We start from the raw sequence: 22,007 nt of genomic DNA on the forward strand, positions 1-22,007 counted from the left end.
GAAGGAAGGAAGCCGAGAAGGAGACCTGATGGAAGCACCTGGAGCAGAGCGACATGTGAAGAGACTGTGCTTGCTTCTTGGTCCTGGACAGGTTAAAATAGATGTGGGTGAGAGACTGGTGGGGAGGTCAACAATGGCACTTTTATCTCGATTTTGTTTTTGTTCCTTCTATCCCAGACATGTTGGGCCCCTTTCCCATGGGTCCCCACCAGGAGGTGCCTTAGACTTGCAGCAGACCTCAGTGGCCCTGCTTTGGCCAACCCTTTTTGCCTGGGCATTTACCCATGAGGGGATGGGTAACTTCGGGTGCTTGATTTGGAAATGATATTCTTTGTCTTTTCTTTGTTGCACACTAATTGTATTAAAGTTCCTTTCCATTAGAGATCTATATGTTTTGTTTTGATGCAGCGCATGGTAGAACCCACTTAGAGTGAACAGACTTGGGGGTTTTGGGGTGGCCCTCACCCTGCCCTGTAAATACAACCATAGCATTGGTTATAGATCAGCTGAGACAGTATAAAACATCCACACAGTATCATGATCAGTGATTGATCTTCCTGGGACTCCTACATGACTGGACCTCCACGTGCTGGGACCACCACTTATTCTCTGCAGAGGCACCTTAGAATGCAGAGCAGGAGCACGGTGGTCATGTGACAAAGCAGTGGGTGCTCCCAGCCCACACTCTCCCCTGGGGGATGCATAGCTTCACTTACTTGCTTATGTGTGCCAGGCTTAGCCCCAAGGAGGTGTGAACAACCTCTGCTCCCAAGGATCTCTTGTTGAGTGAAGGAGAGTGGGTAGAGATAACCTGGTTAAAGAATACTGTTACAGAAAGAAATGCAGAGAAATGTGAGAACATAGAGGAGATTCAGCCCAGATTTTGGGTTCACTCACTTTCCCATTCATTTTAGGTAAAGAATGAAGAGGTAGGAAAGGTCAAACAGCAATGGGAAAGAGCCCAGCCTTCCGTCTTGACTCTGCACGGGTGAGCCATGTGACACATCGCTTATACAATCCCTGGGACTCAACTTTCATGCAAGTGAAGGGGGGAGTTTGAACTGAGTTCAGTTTCGAAATTATTGAAAAGATCAGAAATATGAACCTGGTACGCGTGGTGAACCGTTTCGCCACCAGATGGCAGTAGAGGATCTCTTTCAGCACAAACTTGGGCGTGTGCCTTCATTACTGAAATCTCAGCCTGGGGGTGGTCCATGCAAACTGGGAGGGGTGGGTGACACCAGCTCCAGGACTAATCTCTATGTAAGGCTCTACCTACATCCAGACACGTGAGTGAAAACTCTCATTAAAAAAAAAAAAAAAAAGCCAAAAACCTCACTTTTAAAAAAACAACAACTGTTCATTAGGCGTCTTTAAATACAAAATTGTAAAGCAGCCCTCTGCATGCCTGTTGATGCATTTTGGAGGCTACCTTCTGTGGCGGGTGCCATTGATCATAAGAAAGCACCAATGCCCTACCCCTGGGGTTTTGAGGAGAGCCAGGCACTTGAGGGCCTGAAGCTGTAATTCTAGATCCTTGTGTGGCTGGATTTGAATCAGAGATTCCAATGAGAATTTGATGAATGTCAGTGGAAACTCACTTCTAGAGTACTCATGATATATAAGCTTTTCAGGAGCTCTTAGACCCTCTGTCTGGGACCCAGGCTATGGACAATTCAGAATTCTCAGTCTTGAGATCCTAATGTCATGCAGTCCCTCTCAATGGCTAGTTATGCACATTGGCTTCCTCATTTGTAGTAAGACTAAACTCTAGAGAAGTCCTGGGCATGATGAATTCTAAATCTCACGATGGCTATTATCTTTGTAGAGGACCTTGTAAAGATTAGTTAGATGCATCATGATGTGTTTGGGACTGTGTTTTCCGGTGAGCCCTTCGGCTGTCTAGGGAGGCTGCATTCTGAAGCTGTGCTGCAGGGGGCAATGAAAAGCCACTGCCTGCCTGCTGGGAAAGTGCCTTTGTTACACTGCATGGACAAGGAGCTTCTTGCCAGGTACTTAGACACATTTTGAATATTCCCTGTAAATCTTTGTGTTGAAAAGCTCCAGGGATTCTGCCTGCTTTTCTGTGCTCTTTACAGCTGCTCCACACACTTGTGCTTTTGGGGTTCTTCCCTTCCCAAAGCTCGTGGCCTGGAAGCTTCATAGGGCAAGGTAACTAGCAATGACCTTGGGATTGGGAGTCTCCATGTGATTCTGGCTCTGCCATATATTAACTGGGCCTTAAAAATGAAATGGGAATAATGACTCTTCTTTCTTGTTTCATTTATTTGACTTTGAGCTCCTGTTATGTGCCTCTCCTTGCCCCTGAGGACTACAGGTACAGTCATGGACAGACATGATTCTGCATAGTCAAACAAAGCACACAGTCTTTTTTTGGTATTTGGACTGAAAAGTAGGATTTTGTTGAGAATGTTAGCAGGACACAGTGTTTCACATCTCCTGAAGGTTTTCTTTGTTTGATCTCATTGCCCTCACCCTACCTAGTGCTGGGTGCCCACCTTCATGCCCACCCTCCAGTCCTGAATCCTTGCCTCTATTATTATTATTATTATTATTATTATTATTATTATTTTAAGGACAATTGACTTGGTATGGCATTGGGAAACTACTTTGTTTAAAAATGAGGGGAGGGCCTCCCTGGTGGTGCAAGGGGTTAAGCACCGCACTATGAAGCAACCCACAGCCTCTGCAGCACAAGTTCGATCCCCAGCCAGGAAGCTACCCACATGGCGCAGTAGACCTCTCCTGTCTCGTCTGCTGCTCCCTTCAGCAGTGTATTTCAGTCAGTCTGCCTGTTCTGCTTCCCACTCTGGCTCTGGTGAATCCTCTCACACCCCTGCACCTCTGGCCTGCATCGCAGTTCTTGTATGCATAAATAAATACATCTTTAAAAAAAAAAGAAAAGAAAATAGAACCATAGCAGAATTAATGCATGCAGGGGGCTTAAAAAGTACTTGCTTTCTCTACGACTTATGCCACACTCACAAGAACATGCTCAGGCTACATGTCTGCCAAGATGTGGTGGGACCTGGAGAACTCAGCCAATCTGCCAGCTGACCTGCCAGAGACACATGAACTAACCCAGTCGGGATGGCTGAGTAGGCCCATATCAACCAGACAACTAGGTGACTATGGCTTTATGAAACATAACAGGTAGGAAGTTTTAGGGTGATTTGTTACTCAGAAGGACTTAGCTGACCCAATTATGTTCATGCTATTAGCATTCCTTTGTTAGACTATGGTAATGGCAATTCCTGGGTAATTCAATAGTAACTCATCTCCTGAGTTCTAGGCAATATTTTTCCAAACAAGTTTCTAATCTAAGTAATCACATTGCTACTGTACTGAGTTCAGTTACTGCTGAAGAGGTTATAAGGATCCTCTTTAACAGATGAGGAAACTGAGGCTCAGAGAAGGAAACTGACTTGTCCATATCACAAAGACTCAGTGGCAGCCCCAATCAGCCCCAAGACCAGAGGTAACATCTCTAAACTCCATGTCTGAGGCTTTTCCCTGCATTGGAAGTTTGTTAGGTGATTAGGGTAACTAAATCCCACCTCACAATCTGAAGAATCCAGCATGTGCAAAGTTTCCTAGTAGCAAAGCAACAACAGCTCTCTCTTTTCACTGAGGAGCATGTCAAGAGTTCACGTGTCTCTCCCCAAAGGCCAAAAGTGACTGGTGTGTGATTATCCAGTTCCAGGAGACCCCTAGAGAGCTGTCTCTTCCCACATTTCTCAGTCCAGACTTCCTCTGTTTTCAGTTGCTCTGTTGTATTTCTTGGTCTGAGGTATCAGCCCTGCATGCTGGGACAGCTGTCCCTACATTTTAATGATTCCACACCATGATCTATGAGTCCCACTTGCTGGATATGGCCCCTTAGACCTTGCCAGGATTACAGACATTCCCCTATTGAATTCCCAGTTTAATCCCATTTATTTTGTTTCTTGAAGGAGGCAAATGAGAAGGGTCACAAAGGTGACATTATTAAAAAACAATCTAGTTGGCACTTTAATTTAGAATGCAGTGAAGCATTGGAAAGCTGATTGTGACACAGATCCGTTTGGGCGTTGCCTCAACACTTCCTTAAGACCAGTGGCCCCGGCTTATGGATCACACATAGAAAGAGCCCTTGGCTTTCTCCTGGCTGTAACTCAACTTATTCTGGATGTCCTGGGTACTGGCAGTAGCCATGCCCTTATATCGAATGTGCTCTTCTCCACAGAGCTTGCAATCTCCCAGCAAACTGATTTCTAAAAGCCACCAGACAAGGTTTCCTTCTGACCTTACAGCTTCATGGGACAGAGATTCCCACACCCATAGTTTGCATATATAAAGTAATATAATATTAGTAGTGGGAGTTGGGAGACTTTGAATACCCTTTCCCACTCTTAACCCTTCTTCGTCTCTACCCTGACCTTCCCTCCAGGCTGGACAACTCCTCTGGGGAAGGCAGGCTAATGCCAAGTTGCAGCAGAAGTCCAAGAGCCCCTCTGGGCCAGAAAGTGAGCTCTGCCACACCTCAGGTGTCTAGAAATGTGGCATGCAGTACCTCTTCTCTCCCCAGAATGCCTCTCAGGCCTTTGGACACCCACCCCTCTTAATGGGTGGGCTTTAAATCAACTCTGAGGCTATTAGATGAAGCCTGTATGTTGAGGGTCAGAGTTCACTTGGGGTGGGGGGGGTGTGGATGTCACTAAAATTGCATTTTGCTGAGCAATGCATTAGACTTGAGTTATTCTGTTCGGTGTAAAATTATTCAGGAAACTGATTTTCCTGCATAGCATAGACCAGCAGGGAAAGGAGAAAGTAATAATTAGGGATTCTGAGGATAAACCCTTCTCTCTTATTTCTGGGAAATTTGAAGGACATTTGTTTCGACTTTAAAGAACATATATTTGCAGTGTTCATGTACAAAGCAAATAATTTAATCAAACCATCCCCTCTAGTTCCACCCCCACCACCCAATTTTCTGAATATCAAGCTGTCCTGTGGGTTGTGTGAGGTATTTTGAAGGCTCTAGGGGCCCAGTTCTGAAACTGTACTGTCATTTTGAAGCCTCTTTTGCTCTCATGCAAAAGTCAGGAAATACTCTTAACTCCGTTTTCATGAGATACCTAGACTCTGACCATTTCTGGTCATTGCGCTCCACCACCCTGACCTGCACTCTGTGTCTCTCCAAGCATTACTGCAGTTGCCTCCTACCTGTCTCCCTACTTCTACTCTTGCTCTCTAGACACTAGTTTAACAGTTAAAGTGGTCCTCAAAGCATAAATCACATTAAGTCAATTCCCTTGCAACCCTTCCATAAAAAACAAAACAAAAACAAATAAGCTAGTATTCTTTACTGATCATCATGACAACTGACAGTGTGGGGTCTACCCATCCTTGTTTAATAGCATTTACTTGACCAGCTTTTGGGTTTGGATCTAATTCTCTTAATTTCTCTTAAAGATCGAAAAACCTTGGCAGTGAAGTAATAGCAGAAATAGAGAGTTCTTTGAGGTTATTAATTTTTATTTGCTGCTGGCTAAATTGGGCCTGAGGTTCTCCCAAGAAGCACAGAGCAGTGATTTTCACAGTGCCCTGCCAGGGCAGGGCCCAGGGATCCATCCACAGCTGGCACAAGAGAGCAGTTGGAAACTGAAACAGCAAAGTCAACTGGAAATAAATGAGCCTTGGATAAGTTTCATTAACCTGCATGTTTCCTCCTCACCCAAGGTCTTTCTTTTAAGGTGCACTATGTCAGCGAGCTCCTAGATTTTCATGCTACAGAATCTGATCTAAGTAATGGGAAGTAATTTTGATGATGGCTGATAATTATTTTGTGCCAGATATTATTCTAAACATTTTATATTATTCATTCTTTCATTCATTCATTCACTTATTCACTCACTCAACAAATGTTTACTGGGCACTTATTACACATTTAAAAATAAATAAGCAAAACAGAAAAATCAAGCCTTGCCCTTTAGATACAGGGAGTCAGAAAATATATGCTAACCACAATGGGTGAGTCAATTATATTGTAATTTGGAGGTGATGTGACAGGGGAAGGGAAAGGGAATATGTGAAAATAGGGACCATAACATCACAGAGTTGATCCCGGTAGATCGCACCGAGGAAGTGCCTTCTGAGCTGGGACGGAGATGGCAAAATGTTATCCTTGTGGTTCCTGAGGAACACTGCTCTAGGCAGCGGGATCAGTCAGTACAAAGATGGTGAGGTGAGAGCAACCTGGATGCTCTAGAGCCAGCAGGGAGCCCTTTAGTTGGAGTGGAGGGTAGAAGGGAGATAGAGTAGATCAGACCAAGAGATGTAGGAAAGGCAGAAGCCATGAAGGACCTAGGGAAACACTTTAAAGACTTAACTTTTTTTTTTTTTAATCAAGCAGGGAGCCACTGGAAGACTTGAGGAAATTGACTTAATGTAACTTATGCTTTATAGGGTGTCTCTGACTACTGTGTTGAGAATGAGTTTAAAGAGCAAGGGAAGAAGTAGGGAGACCAATTAGAAGTCATTTGCAATAATCCTGGTGAGACACTGTTATAGCTCAGCAGAGGGATGAGAAGCATTTAAATTACACACAAATACACACACATATACACAATGTACAGTCTATAGCACTTCTTGGATCTGTGGCAGAAGAGATAGAAAGGAGTTAAAAATGAACACCGGGGCCTCCTTGGTGGCACAAGGGGTTAAGACACGACCTATGAAGACATCCGCAGTCACTGCAAGCGCGAGTTTGATCCCCGGCCATGGAGGAGGCCCACATGGTGCAGCAGACCACTCCTGACTTGCCCAGTGCTCCCCTCAGCAGTGTATATCAGTCAGTCTGCCTGTTCTGTTCCCCGCCTCTGTCTTGGTTGAACCCTCCCCCTGCACACACACATCTCCGGCCTCTACCCCAGTTCTTGTATGCATAAATAAATAAATCTTTAAAAAAATGAATACCAGATTTTGACTTGATTATCTAAAAAAATGGAGTTGCTTTAGTTGAGATGGAGAATAGGGGTGAACAGGCTTTTATAAGATCGGGAGTTCCATTTGGCACTTGTTAAGCTTGTCATTTTTAATAGAATTGGCAGTTGTATATGAGAGTCTGGAGTTCTGGGGAGAAGCTCAGCTGAATTTAAGGATCTTAAAAATAAATCAACAGAGTAAGACAAAGACTCCATAATTTCACTCATGTGGCACATGAAGAAACAAAATGGACTAACTGAATAAAACACACAAACAAAAACTTTTAGATTGTAAGATCGTATTAGTGTCTGCCAGAAGAGGAGGGAAAAGTGTTGGGTAAACTGCATAAAAGTAGGCAAATGTATGGTAAAGGATAGAACTGGACTTTTATAGGTAAACTGAATATATAATATATACATAAGTAGATTTTTAATGAGACACACCTAAAACTTATATAATGCTATAATCAATGTTCAGTAAGAAAAATTTTAAAACATTTGAATACAAAAGATAAAATAAAACAAAATAAAAAAATAGTATTATCTTACATTTGAAATAGGGTGAATTGGAAATCAGATATAACCCTGAAACTGGAGAAGGTGAGAATTAACTCTTTTGAGGGACTGTATAGAATAAATCCCAGGCAGTAATTTTGACATTAGAGTAAATCACCATACACATGCCTTTCATCTTGATTCTATAGTAAGTCAGGAAATTAATGCCTGTGTTAACAGAAGAAAGGCTGGTTAAATGGTTTAGTTATGAAATACTCTGTGATACATGTCATGTTGTATAAACTGTGCTGTCTTATTCTTGGAGCAGTCTTTCTGTATCAACAAAAAATGCTTCTGAAATAGTTGGTAGAACTTCTCAGTAAAGTTTATTCATTCAACTCTTTAGCCGCTGATGCCTCAAACTTATTGAGCCCTGCTATGTGGCTGAAGTTGTGCTGGGGGTTGAACACTTAGGAACTTCATAATCCATCAGGTAAGACAGATTTGTAGACAAACAAATAGCCTCGGGCCTCTCCGGTGGCGCAGCGGTTGAGCGCTGGGTTGCGAAGCTGGCCGCGGCCTCTGCGGCGCCAGTTCGATCCCCGGCTGCTCCCCGGCCACCGGAGGAGGGTCCCACATGGCGCACAGACCTCTCCTGCCGCCCGCTGCTCCCCTCAGCAGTGTACTTCGGTCCTTCTGCCTGCTCTGCTCCCCGCTCTGGCTCTGGTGAATTCTCTCACTCTCCCGCGCTTCTGACTGTACCCAGTGCTTGTATAAACAAACAAACAAATAAATAATTAAATAAAACATGCCTCTATTAAAAAACAAAACAAAACAAATAGCCTATAAAAATGTTGTAGGGAAGTATAGTTGTAGGGAAGTAATGTAGGTGCTGAGAAGCACACAGGTAAGAGTGACTAGCTGCCAGGACAGAGGAAGGAGGACTTCAAGTTGTAGGTGATATTGGACTTCTCAGGGGCATTTTCCAGGCAGGTAGGGAAACAGGTGTATAGCCCCATAGTCTCTTTGCTTCCTTCCCTCAGACTGGTCTCTACACTTGTAATGACAAAATGCATACCACAATAATTGTTTAAGACAAGCAAAATGCAGGATGATTTCCTCAGCTCTGAAAGGCCATGGAATTCTAGAGACAGACAGTGCTGTGACCAATGTGATTATGAGCTGGAGCGAGCACAGGGGCAGGCAGAACTGGAGGTTCATCCAGGCTTCTTGTATGAGACACTGTCTGTTCCTAGATATGCAGCCAGTGCATGTTCCTCCAACCAATAATAAAAAAAAGGCAATGTTCTCCTGTATCAGAGAAAAGTCCCGAGGGCTAGTGTTGGGGACTCAGACAATGCTCTTTCATAGACTGTTGCCACAATTCCTCCTCCCTGAGCCACACTTCAAAACTGGAGCCATATTGCTAATTGTGTTGGGATTATGGATGATTTTTTAATATTATTTTACTTTTTTTATGCTTTCCATATTTTCTAACAGAGATTTTTAAATTAATTTCAACATGTTAATGAATTAATTAAACTTAAAGCAGTGAAAATGTAACATACAGGAATAACTAGGAGTCTCCACATTTCAGAATTCTGATTGCATGCACAATTCATTTCCTAGAACACAGCCCAATCTTCCACCACAGGACTAGAGTCAGATTTTGGTAAAGAAAAAGCGCTGTCAAGTGGCCTTAAAAACAATTGCTCATAAATTGATCATGTTACCACGAATTAAAGATTTAAGGAAAATAAACTTTGTGAAAGAAAGGAACAAAATACCACAAACAGAAAAATTAGCATCCTAAGTAAGAGAAAATGGAATGAATAAAAATGGGGGAAATAAATTAATATTTACATTTACTGAACAACAGCAAGATGTTAAGAAAAATTATCAATTAGTGATCCTAGAAATGAAAAAAAAAAAAAGCCGGTTGAAAATAAAGTCAAATAAATGAGCTGATGAGCAGACTGAACATAATTGAAGAGAAAATGAACATGGTAGGACTGAATTGAGCAATTGCACTAGGAAAACCGAAAGATGAAATACATAGAAAAAGTTGAGATAGTTGGAGGATAGAGTTGAAGTTTACATTAAGAGTTAAAGATGCAGAGAACAGATAAAATGAATGAGAAAAATATCAAAGATATAAAAACAGCAAATAATCCAGTGCTGGCAAATTATATGTTTTTTTAGATCGAAAGGGCAGACCAGGTTTCTGAGCAGAATAAATAAAATAAACCTTACTCAATACACATCCTAGTGAAATATTGGAAAATGAGAGTAATCTAAAAGCTTTCAGAGAAAAAAACCAATTATTATCTACAAATAAGAAAGAACCAGATTAAGAAAAAACTAGCTTTGATTGATTGGCAGTAATGGCTACAAGAGACACTGGAACAATATCTTCAAAAATATGAAAGGAAATGATTTTGAGCTTAGAATTCTATAATGACCCAATGATCATTAAGACGTTAATTCAAAATAAAAGCATTTTAGACATAAAAATTTGTAACAGATTTCACTATAAGAATTTCTGAAAGCTTTAGTCTTGCACATTAAAAAGGAATACAAGAGAAAGTCATTTGGGAGATAAACATTCTGGAATAAAGGAACTAAGGAATTTTTTTTTATCAAATCTTAATTATTTTAACTATTTAAAAAATCAGTATTATGTTAGACCCAAGTCCAAAATGATCCCTATGTGGAGAAAGAGGTCAATTTTTTACTGTTATAAATGAGGGAGAATATAGGCAAGTAATTTTAGATTATAGAAAAATATAGTTATTGTGTTGTTTGGACTACAGCAATAAGCATGAATTGCTTTTAGAGTTTTCAAAGAAAACCATCAACATAAGTATTAAAGGAAAAGCAAGCATCCGTTATCAATACGGGAATAGTATTCTTAGTTAACACCTCAACTGCTGAATAATTCCTTAACTCCCTTCTAACACCTATTGGATGACCATTTAAGAGTAAGAACTGTGGCCCTCAAGCTTTGCTGCCCATTGGAGTCACCTGGGTTTATATCTCTTAAACCCCACTTCATGTTAATTAAACCAGAATCTCTGTGGGAGGAACAAAAACATCAGTATATCTAAAAAGTCCCCAGTGATTCCAATGTTCAGCTGACTTTGCTAATCAGGGAAATAGAGGACAGGAACTTCAAGGAAGAAGGTCATTTAGAAGGGGTCAGATGAAAGAATGAATGTGAGACAGTCATTCATTTTGTCTAGCTGAGCCTTGAGTATTGGTATGGAGCAGCTCTGTGGGCCCTGCTAGAACTGAAGGACACTGATTCTACAAGACCAGTGTCAGAAAGAAGAGAATGTGTCTCTTCTAAAATGGACACATGAGACTTGAATAAGTACAGGGCTCACTCCCTCCTGGTGGTCAGAGCTGGCCCCCAGCCTGTTGCTCTGTTCCCAGTTACAGCCAAACACCACTGCTGACTCATTAATAGTTCATAAAATTGGCTGCCCGGGGCCTTAGGTAAAAAAGAGCCTATGAAGCACTTCTAGGTCTATGTTGGTAGTTTAAGGTCCTTGCTGAATACTGCTCTGGTCTCAGTGCCAAATCCAAACCTCCTTCTCTCTTCCCTTCCTACTCAGGAGACACATTGGTTCTCTAATATGATATTTTCTTTCTCTCAACTCTTGGTAGATACAATTTTGCTCATAAGTAAATGCCAACCTCATAATGGTCAGTTCTTTTTAAAATTAAAATTAGAAACACCATATGATCTGGCAATTCTGCTTTTAGGTATTATCCAAAGAGTATGAAAACACTAATTCAAAAAGATAAATGCATACCTGTGTACTGTGTGGCACTATTCACGATAGCCAAGACGTGTATACAACCTAAAAATAGATGGAAGGCTGAATGAAGGGGTTGTGATATATATACTAAATGAAACACTGAAGATAATGAAATCTTACCTTTTGCAGCTACATGGAGGAACTTGAGGTGATTATGTTGTGTTAAGCAAGACAGGTCAGAAAGTGGAGGACAAATATTGGATGGCCTCACTCATATGTGAAATATAAATAAAGCACAACAAAATAACTCATAAACTGAAAAAATTGGTGGTTACCAGAGCAGAAGAGGAGTGAGAGTAATGGGTTCAGGGGGTCAAAATGATAGGGGTGGAAGAATTTTGATAGTACAGTGTGGTATATGCATACGTCAAGGTGTGAAGTCATACCTGAAACTTGTATGGTTTTGCAAACTAATGGTATATCAATTAAAAATCAGTTAAGGGCCTCATGTGGTGGCACAGCAGTTGAGCGCTGGGCTGCGAAGCTGGCCACAGCCTCTGCAGCGCAGTTTCGTTCCCCGGCCATCGGCGAGGGTCCCACAAAAAAAAAAAAAATCAGTTAAAATGAGATGACATCTAGCCAGTATTCACAGAGAAACTACCAGCAAGGGCATTTGTCTATCCCTAGTGTAGGGGAAAGGGCAGCACTGCCAATCACATAGATTTTTTTTGACAAGGTGTTTTCTAGACTGGGATTTGGAGAAACTGAGGGCATACCTACCACCTCCCTCCTCTGAGGCCTTGGGGCCTGCATGCAGAATGTATAGTCAAAAACTACAATATTCATGGGAACAGGACCAGCAAATAAATGGCTTCCAAGTTGCTGGTAGCCAGGGTAGGGTTTCAGGAGTGGGATCCACCTCCATCTAATGTGCTCTCCTGGGATTCCCCTGAAGATTCCAGTTTGCTACTGCTAGACAGTACAGAATTATTCTAGAACAGAATATACAATACAATAAAATGGGCAGACAAAAAAAAAAAAAACCCAGCACAGGAAGATATAATGCTTATCAGTACATACACACACTAAACAAAAGGGTATCAAAATGCACAAGGTAATTATAATCAAGTGGTGGTATCACACTGCCAGACTTCAAAATATACTGCAAAGCTACAGTAATCAAGCAGTATGCTACTGGAACAAATGCAGACACACAGACTGATGGAATAGAATTCGGAGTTCAGAAATAAACCCACAATTTCTGGAGGGTTAATTTCCAACAAAGGGTCTGAGCATACACATTGGACAAAGGATTGTCTCTTCAGCAAATGGTGTTTGAAAAACTGGACAACCACATGCAAAAGAATGAAACCAGACTGACATCTCACTCCCTACACAAATATTAACTCAAAATTGGGTAAGAGCAGGGATATAAGATCCCAAACTGTAAAATACATTGAAGGAAAAATAGACTAAGCTTTCCATGACATTGGCTTCAGAAACATCTTCTGATTCATTTCCAATAGCAAGAGAAGCAAAAGCAAATATAAATAAATAAAAACTGAAAATCTCAAAATCTTCTAAATAGGATGTGGAGGAAAGGAACACTTGTACACTGTTGGTAGAAATGTAGAGTGGTCCAGCCCTTAGGCAAAGCAGTATAGCATTTCCTCAAAATGTTAAAAATAGGCCTACTATACCACCCAGCAATTTCACTCCTAAGTATCTACCTGAAGAATACAAAAACACAAAGGGTTGTATGTACTTGTAAGTTTATTGCAGCCCTATTTACAATAGCTAAGTTATGGAAACAGCCTAAGTGCCCAAGGACAGGGCCTTAGGTGTGTGTGTATATATATATATATATGTGTGTGTGTATATATATATGTATATATGTGTATATATATATAAAAAGAAATATATATATAATAAAATATTAATGAGCTATAAAATATACATTTGCAACAACATGGATGAAACTGGAGAGGATAAAATTAAGCACAATAAGTCAAAAGGAGAAAGACAAATACCTGATGGTCTCATGTATATGTGGAATACAGAGATCCATAATAAAGAGTCAATCAAAACAAACCAATAATAAATTCTTGATATCTGGCTGCAGAACCAGAGGAGGGGAGGTGGAGGGGAAGTGGGTGAGGGAGACACCTACGGAACATGGTAGAGGATTATTTGGGCCCTGGTGGTGGGCATGAGTGTGAAAATATGCATTTGTAGAAGTTCAAACCTATATTCCCCAAAGTGCTCTGAGATCCCCATTCAAAGTTGAGTTCACCTCCCTTGGTGCTCCCATACAACTGTACTCCTCTCTCCACGATGGCAGTGTCACTGTGCATTACAATTGCATTTCTTATGCTCCACCAGAAGGAACTAGAAGAAAACATGTCTGTTTCTGTCCTCATCCATAACTAGCACAGTGTTTAGTGATTACTAAATACTTACCAGATGAGTAAGTAAATCAATGATTTAAGACCTTAACCAACCTGGCAAAGCAAGGATCATGAGCTTGGCTAAAAATCAGAATTAATAAGAGAGTTTCTTAAAATGCTCATTCTCAGACTGCAACCCCAAAAGACTTTGACTCCATTGGACCAGAGTGAGACTGGAAATTTGCACTTTGAAAAGTCTCTCCAGTTAAGTCTGATTGGCCAGTTCTGGGGACCTGCTGTGACTGAGGAATTCTTCCTTGGGAAATTATGTGCATTAGCACAGTCAGAACAACATGGCTGCTCTGGGTGTGTGTGGCCCTCCCTCTGCAGGAGGGTTGAAGAAGACAGTTGCCTCTCCACCCTGTTGATCCCCACATTAAGAAGTCTTTACAGCTTAAAACTTTCAGAAGAGGCCCCTGAGCAAGGCAGACTGCGCCCACGCACACAGATGTCCCTGGTCATGGAGCCCAAGCCGACAGCAAATTTGCATGTTGGCTAACTTCTAAATCCAAGTGGATTTGAGGAAAATAGAGCAACATTTTGCTATTGGGGCTCTGTCGTCCCATTACTTTTTAATGTGATTGACAACCCTAGTATGAGCAGTCTGCTTTGCAGCCTCCATCTTCCTCTAAATGAATATTGATGCTGTGTTTACCTTCAATTAATATTCATTGTGATAAAGGAATTACACTCATTCACTTTTAATTATATCCCTCTTGCATAAACAGGTTTTTAATAACAGATTTTCCAGGATGGAAAAAACAAGCTCTCTGCCCCCAGCTTCGCCTGATGCCAGGAAAGCCGCCTCTGCAATTGATAAAGGGGATTTCAGTTTGTTACTTGGTGCAGGAGGAGGAGTTGTGGGTGGAAAGTTAACTCTTTTAAGTTCTAGCTCCAGCTATGCCAGTGCTACTGTGGGTTCTTGGGTTTGTTCCCTTCCCTCCTGTGCTTCAGACTTCATGTCTGGAGAATGGGTCATTCTCACCCATGACTGCACACTGGGATGTCCCTGTGGATGGGTGTTGGGGGCGGGGGATGGTTAGGAAACAATATTAAAGCCCAGGGCACATTCTAAATGAACTGAAATAAAATTTCTATGGGTTGGGCGATGGCACCAGTATTTGAAAAGATCTACAGACGGGAAATTTGATGTTGAGAATTTCAGGGTGGACAATTGCTGAGATGGGTATCATTTTTACCACATTTCTAGTATTTTGTAACTTCTACCTGGTTGCAGATAGCCCAGGGCCCCAAAGGAAGGCCGGCATGAACCAGCTCAGCTCTGCTCTGGTGCTCTGCTGTGTGTGTGTAGGGGGGTGGGGGGTGGGAGGGAGGGCAGCTCCCATCCTGAGCTTGTGGTGCTCTCCAGAAGAGGGAATGGACGGGAGGAGGAAGTAATCTTTACTGAGACCTGGTATGAGCCAGGCACATCAAATACCTCATCTGTTAGTCTTCAGACATGTTTCATTTCTGCTATGTACCATGTTTAATGTTGGCAAGCATGGCAATTTCTGCCCTCATGGACTTCATGATTTAGTAGGGGAGAGACACTTCAAGCTGATAATGATTAGTTTCATGACTTGAAGGAGTTTCGAAAGATGACAGTGATCTATCATCAGAGCACATAATAGTAGTGGGGAATGTTGATAAGGGAGACCTTTATGATGTAACATCTAAGACCCAAGGCCTGAAGATCAGTAGGATTTTAGTTCAGTTAATAGATGGGGAGTAGCATTCAAGCAAGATAATATCCTTCAAGGCAGATGTTGGCACCCTTGTTTCAAAGATGAGAGAACAAGGCCCAGAGAGTTCTAGTGGTTTTCCTGAGGCCAAAGCAACTGCCCTAGTTCTGAATTTTCAGCTGGGAGAAGTATTAGAAATGGCTGAAATCTCTTGGTGGAGCAGACTGGTCAAAATGAGCTTGGCTATGCTGTGAGTTGGAAGGCAGGAAACTGTAGAGGCCTGAGGCAGGCTGCAGGCAGATAAGCCCCCTGCACTCCTGGAAAGGAAGCTGCATTAGAGTGGCCAACTCACACCTCGCATAGGAGTGAGGTTCTTGGTAAGCAGACAGAGACTTGTGTGGTGTGATGAAGGGAGAGCCCATCAGCAGGAGGTATTGAATGATCCCAGCAGGTGGCCCAGAGCAATGCAATCACTCAGCCAATAGCAGGTCATCTCCCATGAGCACTGAGTTCAGGGAGAAGACCCCAGACTCAGAAAAAGCAAGACAATGCCCTGCCAACTAGTGCTGGACAGACCCCCATCATCCAGTTCCTCTTGGGAAGAAGGTAAAACCACATCTAGACCAATGACTGAGTCTCAGAGACTCAGAGGCAAAACTGAAATAAAAGGTCAGCCTGTTCATACCAGGCAGAGATGGAACTATCCCTTGGTTTCTTTATGCTCAATCCAATGTGTCTAAATATTCAGGTGAGCAAATAACATTGGCAGTGGCAACAGCTCCTTGTATACCTGCTTCTGTGCCTCTGATATTATTTGATCCTCACAATCAGGCATTATTCATGCCCCAGGTAACAGATAAGCAAACAGGCAGTGTGAAGTGAAATAATTTACCCCTCTTTCCTCTTTTCTGAGCTCTATCTCCTCCTTTAAGTACTAGATTATAAAACTAGAATTTAGGCTTTTCTCCCAAGAGGCAAGCCCTGACCTTTCTCAACCTGAATGGTCTAATGGCCTCCAATCCATTTCCCGTGCACGTCACCACCAGCCCCTAATGGAGTGTGGCAATAAGGCTAAAGGGGAGCCCTGTAATTAGTGGCCTAGAGGCATAAGTGATGTTTGGACAACTGGCCGGCTGGATGCAGTGCATTTGGCACCCCAAGGACTCCAGAAAACAGAGCCAAAGTGCCAAGTACATCAAACTCAAGTGTCACCAAGGTCTGAGCTCAGCTGCTCCCTTAGCATTTGCAAAATGTCCTGCCCTCACTCCCCCTCCCTCCCATCCTCTCTTGGCATTTTCAGGGGCAGATGAGCTGAGGTTACAGCAGCTGATCCCAAGCTTGCTGGTTAATTATCCTGGCCTGTAGATAGTGCTCCTATTTCTCCTTCCTTGCCAATACCAGTTAATGTATCATTTCTTTTTCTACAGAGAGTACTTTGGGAGGGGTGGGAGGCCAAGGAATGAACATTTCAGGTAGTGCAGCCTTTTGGAATTGTTCCATCTCTTGACAATCCCGTCACACCTTGGTATCATCCCTCTTCAAGCCTCTCCTCTTCAAGCTCTGCATCAGTCATGGAGTCTTTTGCTCCCCCATCAGCATTTCTTGATTGTTACTTTGTCTCTCTGCCTTTGTGACCTCTATTTGCTCAAGCCTCATTTCACATTAGGACTCCTGCAGTATTTTCCTACTGTCCCTTCCAGTCTTGGTCCTGCAAATATATCCTTTACAATATAGGCAGAATAATCTTCTAAACTCCTGGACTGTTTTATTCTCCTATAGGAAGTCCAGTCTTTTTTCACTCCCTCTTCAACATGTTTTTTTTTTGTCTTTAAAGATGTATTTGTTTATGCATACAAGAACTGGGGTATAGGCCAGAGGTGCAGGGGTGGGGGTGTAGTGAGAGGATTCACCAGAGACAGAATGGGGAACAGAACAGGCAGACTGACTGAAATACTCTGCTAAGAGAAGCAGTGGGTGAGACAGGAGAGGTCTGCTGCACCATGTGGGTCAGCTTCTTGGCTGAATGGGGATTGAATTCATGCTGCAGATGCTGTGGATAGCTTCATAGTGCTGTGCTTAACCTCTTGCGCCACCAGGGAAGCCAAAAATGGTTTTTACATTTCAGTAATTCAGAAATCTCTGAAATCCTCTTCCCTCCTCCCTTCCATACATGTCCCAACACATGTTACATATGTGTGCACATGCCCTACTGCCATCCATCCATATTCTCCACGACCAGGAGAACAGAAGCGGGGCAGGAAAATTGACTTGGGCAAACACTCTTAAGAACTATCTTAAGAAAAGAGAGATTCTATGTGACTGTGGGAGACAGAACTAGAAGCTCTAAGTTCAATTCCATACAAAGATCATTTGAAAATTGTGGTTGTTTGAGCACCAGCTGAGCAACCCCAGGACATGGTGTATGTGCCAGCAGGAGGATTCAGGCAGAATCAGGCACAATAACTCCTGCACTGGGCACATAATCTGGGCACCTTTGGCCCCTAAATAATATTCTGATTCTCAGATTCTATAAATCTCAGATATAAAACACACATCAATTTCTGTTATTTCTACAAAGACTTTACTGTTTGGGAAAATATCTTAACACACAGGACATTTGTGTCAGAATCCCCTACATGCACACACATACACTACATCCACACACTGCCCCAACATGGACAATCTCTACTTGACACAGAGAACTTTAACACACACTGGTGCAAATTGCTTCAAATATCTGGTGGAGTCACATTGTACACTCACTCAATAATACAAGTTTGAGGGAAAAGAGCAGGATAAAATGTGGGTGATGTGGGGATGCCACCTGACCCTTCACTGGATAAACAGAGTCCCCAGGCCAAGCTGAATGTGCAACAGGAGGTGAGAACCTGCTGTTCTTTACCAGATCTGACTCCCTGTCAGCAGCTCAGAGTTGGAAAGCATTTTGATTTATATAACTGTTAAGTGCAATCCAGCTACTTCACTTGTGGCCTCACCAAGATGCAAAGATCAGTTCCAGGACTGAATGGCTGACTAGTTGTGTTGGACTCAGCGAGAGACATTAAGCGCCTCCCTTGTGGGATCTTCCTGAGAGTTTAAAGGGAAATTTTGGACCTGTGGGATTTTCCCTCAAAAGCTGAGTTAAGAGAGAATTAAGATACAATACATTATAATATAACCTTATGCTTCCAGTGTAGGCCACACAATGGGAAGATGCAAAGCCTTTCACTACTCTCATAGCACCTGAGAAAGCATAGTATTAGACACCCAGCATTAGGAATTAGTCAGTGAGTGATTGCTTAGAAAATAAGTCACTTTAGTTTTTTGGTATTGGTGTATTGAAGGGAACTGGAGTCTAATGTTAGTGACACCATTTGTGGTCCCTTACTAGTTTTATGACTTTAGGAAAATCCCTCTCTCTGGGCCTCCATTTCTATGTGTCAGGGGTAAGAAAATGCATTCGATTAAATGATCCCTTTTCCTCTTTCCAGTGTGTAGAATTGTCCAATGTTCCTATTTCAGAGTACAACAAACTTATACTGTGAACAGTTAAATAATTCAGTGTCTGCATACTATAGTTCCTGTAGAAACTACTCAGAACTGACATTATTACAGGTAAGCAGCAATAAATGAATGAGAGTGGCTTTGTTTCAATAAAATATTACTTACAAAAACAGGTGGCAAGTTGAATTTGGTTTGCTGACTCCTGCTTTATTGATTCATGTTCTGGTCTATTCTATCTATTAGCTACATAATAAGACTGTATACAGTCTAAAGTGGTGAGATCTCACGTTCTATCAGTTGGTCAGAACATGCTATCTCATGCAGGGAATTTCTCAAGGCTCCTCACTCCTCAGCCAGAATCCAGGGGTTCGACTTAGAGTAGTAAGTCTTTCCTTGCATCATCTCAGAGTTCTGCTAAGTTCACATTTCAGAATGTGTATTAAAGAAGCACCTCTCTGGTGGCGCAAGGGGTTAAGCACTGCACTATGAAGCAATCTGCAGCCTCTGCAGCACATGTTCGATCCCTGGCCCGCCAGGGAGCAACCCACATGGCGTAGCAGACCTCTCCTGACTCGCCCACTACTCCCCTCAGCAATGTATTTTGGTCCGTCTGCCTGTTCTGTTCCCCACTCTGTCTCTGGTGAATCCTCTCACCCCCCACATCTCTGGCCTATACCCCAGCTCTTGCATGCATACATAAATAAATAAAAAAAAGAATGTGTATTAAAGGATATAACAGGAAAGAATTAGATTTCCCCAACCATTATGACTAGAGAAAAATTTAATGATAGATATGCTGAGCCTTTTCAACAATAAGATCTAGAGGGAATTTCTCAATATCTAGATACGTTGGTCTCCTAAGCTTGACATCAAATGTCCTTTTGACTCAGCATCAGTGATTTGTACCATCCTCCTAAAAAACACCATCAGACAATTTATACATTCTATCTCTTCTAAGCTGTTTGACTTCAAGGAAGCTAGTCAGCCTTTGTGTATCTCATTTTTCTCAATCAAATGAACTAATTTGTTAAAGATCTTTGCAGAGCTCGTGGCATATGGTAAGCATTTGATAAATGCTATGTATTAGCTCCTTCAGTCATGAATATTCCCGCATTGACATGACTCTCTGCCTCAGCTCTCCTTCATCCTGGCACATCCGATTCCTCTCCTTCCTCAAGGTTGAGTTCAAATACTAATTGGCCATGAAAACTCCCTGATTCTCTTTGTAAGAAAGAACCTTCCCATATTCCACTCACTCCTTCACTGAATCTGCTACTTCTACTTATCTATTTTTTCATAGTTTGTTGGTGCCAATTACCATAAATATCTTAGGGACAGTAGATGTGTCATGTCACCATAGTCTGTCTCCTCCAAAGTGCTGAGCCAAGTGCCACAACATTTAGAGGATTCTTGGTAAGTGTAGGTCGAATTAATGAATCCAGTAAAACAAGCAAAGCCACAACAGCCAAATTGAGTTTCCCTTTCAATTTTCATCCTGATTTTTTGTTTTCATGCATTTTGGGGGCTCCACTGTCAGTTTCCAGTGGAAGTCAGACAAGGCTCTTTGGTTTTTCAGAATATATTGACAGTGATGTGAGTCTTGCTGAGGTTTATTTGAGCATGGGTGGGCAGTTTCTCTTGATCAGTTGACACCTGTGAACTCGACCACTTATACCCCATGTAGGCACACACTGGAGAGTTGGAGTTCTGAGCTTAAGAGGCAGCAGGACCAGGTGGACTTATGGCCTAGGGCTGGAGAGAGAAAATGTCAAATTTTGCTAATGAAGTCTGGGCTCCATCTCTCCCTCAGCCTGCCAGGATGATCACAACGGGCTGCAGTTAGTTATTTCACTGAAGAATTCCCATTGTAATTTTGTTTCTGTCATCAGTGAACGAGAAGTCTGTGTATTAGCTACACATCAAGGCCATCCTTTATCCCAAATTAGAGTATAAATTTGTTCCTACTTGATTTCAAATTTATGGAATTGAGTTTAACTTTGGGGAAATTTTGGTTCCCAAGCCTATGGCACTTCCAAGCGCTGGATGAATCACAGACGTTTAGAAAATTGAAAAGGGACTTGGAGATTAACAATTCTAATGTCCGATGCATCCATCTCCCCAAAGATCTCTGAGACAGGGCTGAGCGACCTCCTCATGAGTGTTTCCAGTAGCAGGGAGCTTATTGCTGTATGAGGCAGCCTATTTCTTTTTTATTATAACTCTAACTCATTGATATTAACAGCAATATCAGCTTGTATTCTCACAGCAATTTACTTATAAGAAAGTAACTCCATATTTGTAATGTTTGATTTTTATGAGTTTGTTGGGAAGAAGCCCAGGCCCATTCCATCTCTCCCATTTCACCAAGGAGGAGTGTGGGCATGGCTGGCTCCAGGTCACGAATCTAGTGCAGCACCTTGATTCCACGAGGTCATGAGTTCCCTCTTTAAAAATAATTTCTACTTTTGGTTTTTAAATAATGAAGTATATTTTCTAAAGATATAGAGAGAAAATGAATTACTCTGTTTTAAACACATTCCTTACCTTAGCACTCCTCTAAGAGGAGTTAATCACATGATTAACATCCCTGGAAGAAAGGAAGCCTGGAAGAGTCTCACCTGTCTGACTGCAGTCTCCGTTTCTATAGAGATGATGCAGAAACTGCCTGGGACCTGCTTGTGATGAGTGATGTTTTGCATCTAAGGGCAAGAAACAAAGGCTGGAGTGAACCAGCCAGTAGTGTTCACAATCCCAGAAAAAGCTCTGCTGGCTGTCCTGGGTGGAACAGTCCTAAGAAGGGCACTGCTTTCTCTCTCTCTCTCTTTTTTTTTTTAAGATTTATTTATTTATGCATAAAAGAGCTGGGGTACAGGCCAGAGATGCAGGGGGGTGAGAGGATTCACCAGAGACAGAGTGGGGAGCAGAACAGGCAGACTGACTGAAATACGCTGCTGAGGGGAGCAGTGGGCGAGACAGGAGAGGTCTGCTGCGCCATGTTTGTTGCTCCCTGGCTGGGGATTGAACTTGTGCTGCAGAGGTTTCTGATTGCTTCATAGTGTGGTGCTTAACCTCTTGCACCACCAGGAAGGCCCTCTCTCTCTCTTTTTTTTATGGATTAAATTTATTTTA

General features: G+C 42.2%; 1 protein-coding gene across 1 annotated transcript in view; it reads left to right on the forward strand.

Annotated features, from left to right (window-relative positions):
• The first annotated feature begins 919 nt into the window (after positions 1-919).
• The window catches only part of RTP4 (receptor transporter protein 4), a 38,356-nt gene continuing 17,268 nt past the window's right edge, over positions 920-22,007 (forward strand). Inside the window, exon 1 of the mRNA XM_037524550.2 lies at positions 920-988. The gene's annotated coding sequence lies outside the window, so the exon portion shown is untranslated. The remainder of the gene's footprint in view (positions 989-22,007) is intronic.

This window comes from Talpa occidentalis, unplaced genomic scaffold (genome assembly GCF_014898055.3).
Source record: "Talpa occidentalis isolate TD23 unplaced genomic scaffold, MPIMG_talOcc4v2.1 talOcc4.4, whole genome shotgun sequence".
In the NCBI taxonomy this organism is placed as follows: Eukaryota; Metazoa; Chordata; class Mammalia; order Eulipotyphla; family Talpidae; genus Talpa; species Talpa occidentalis.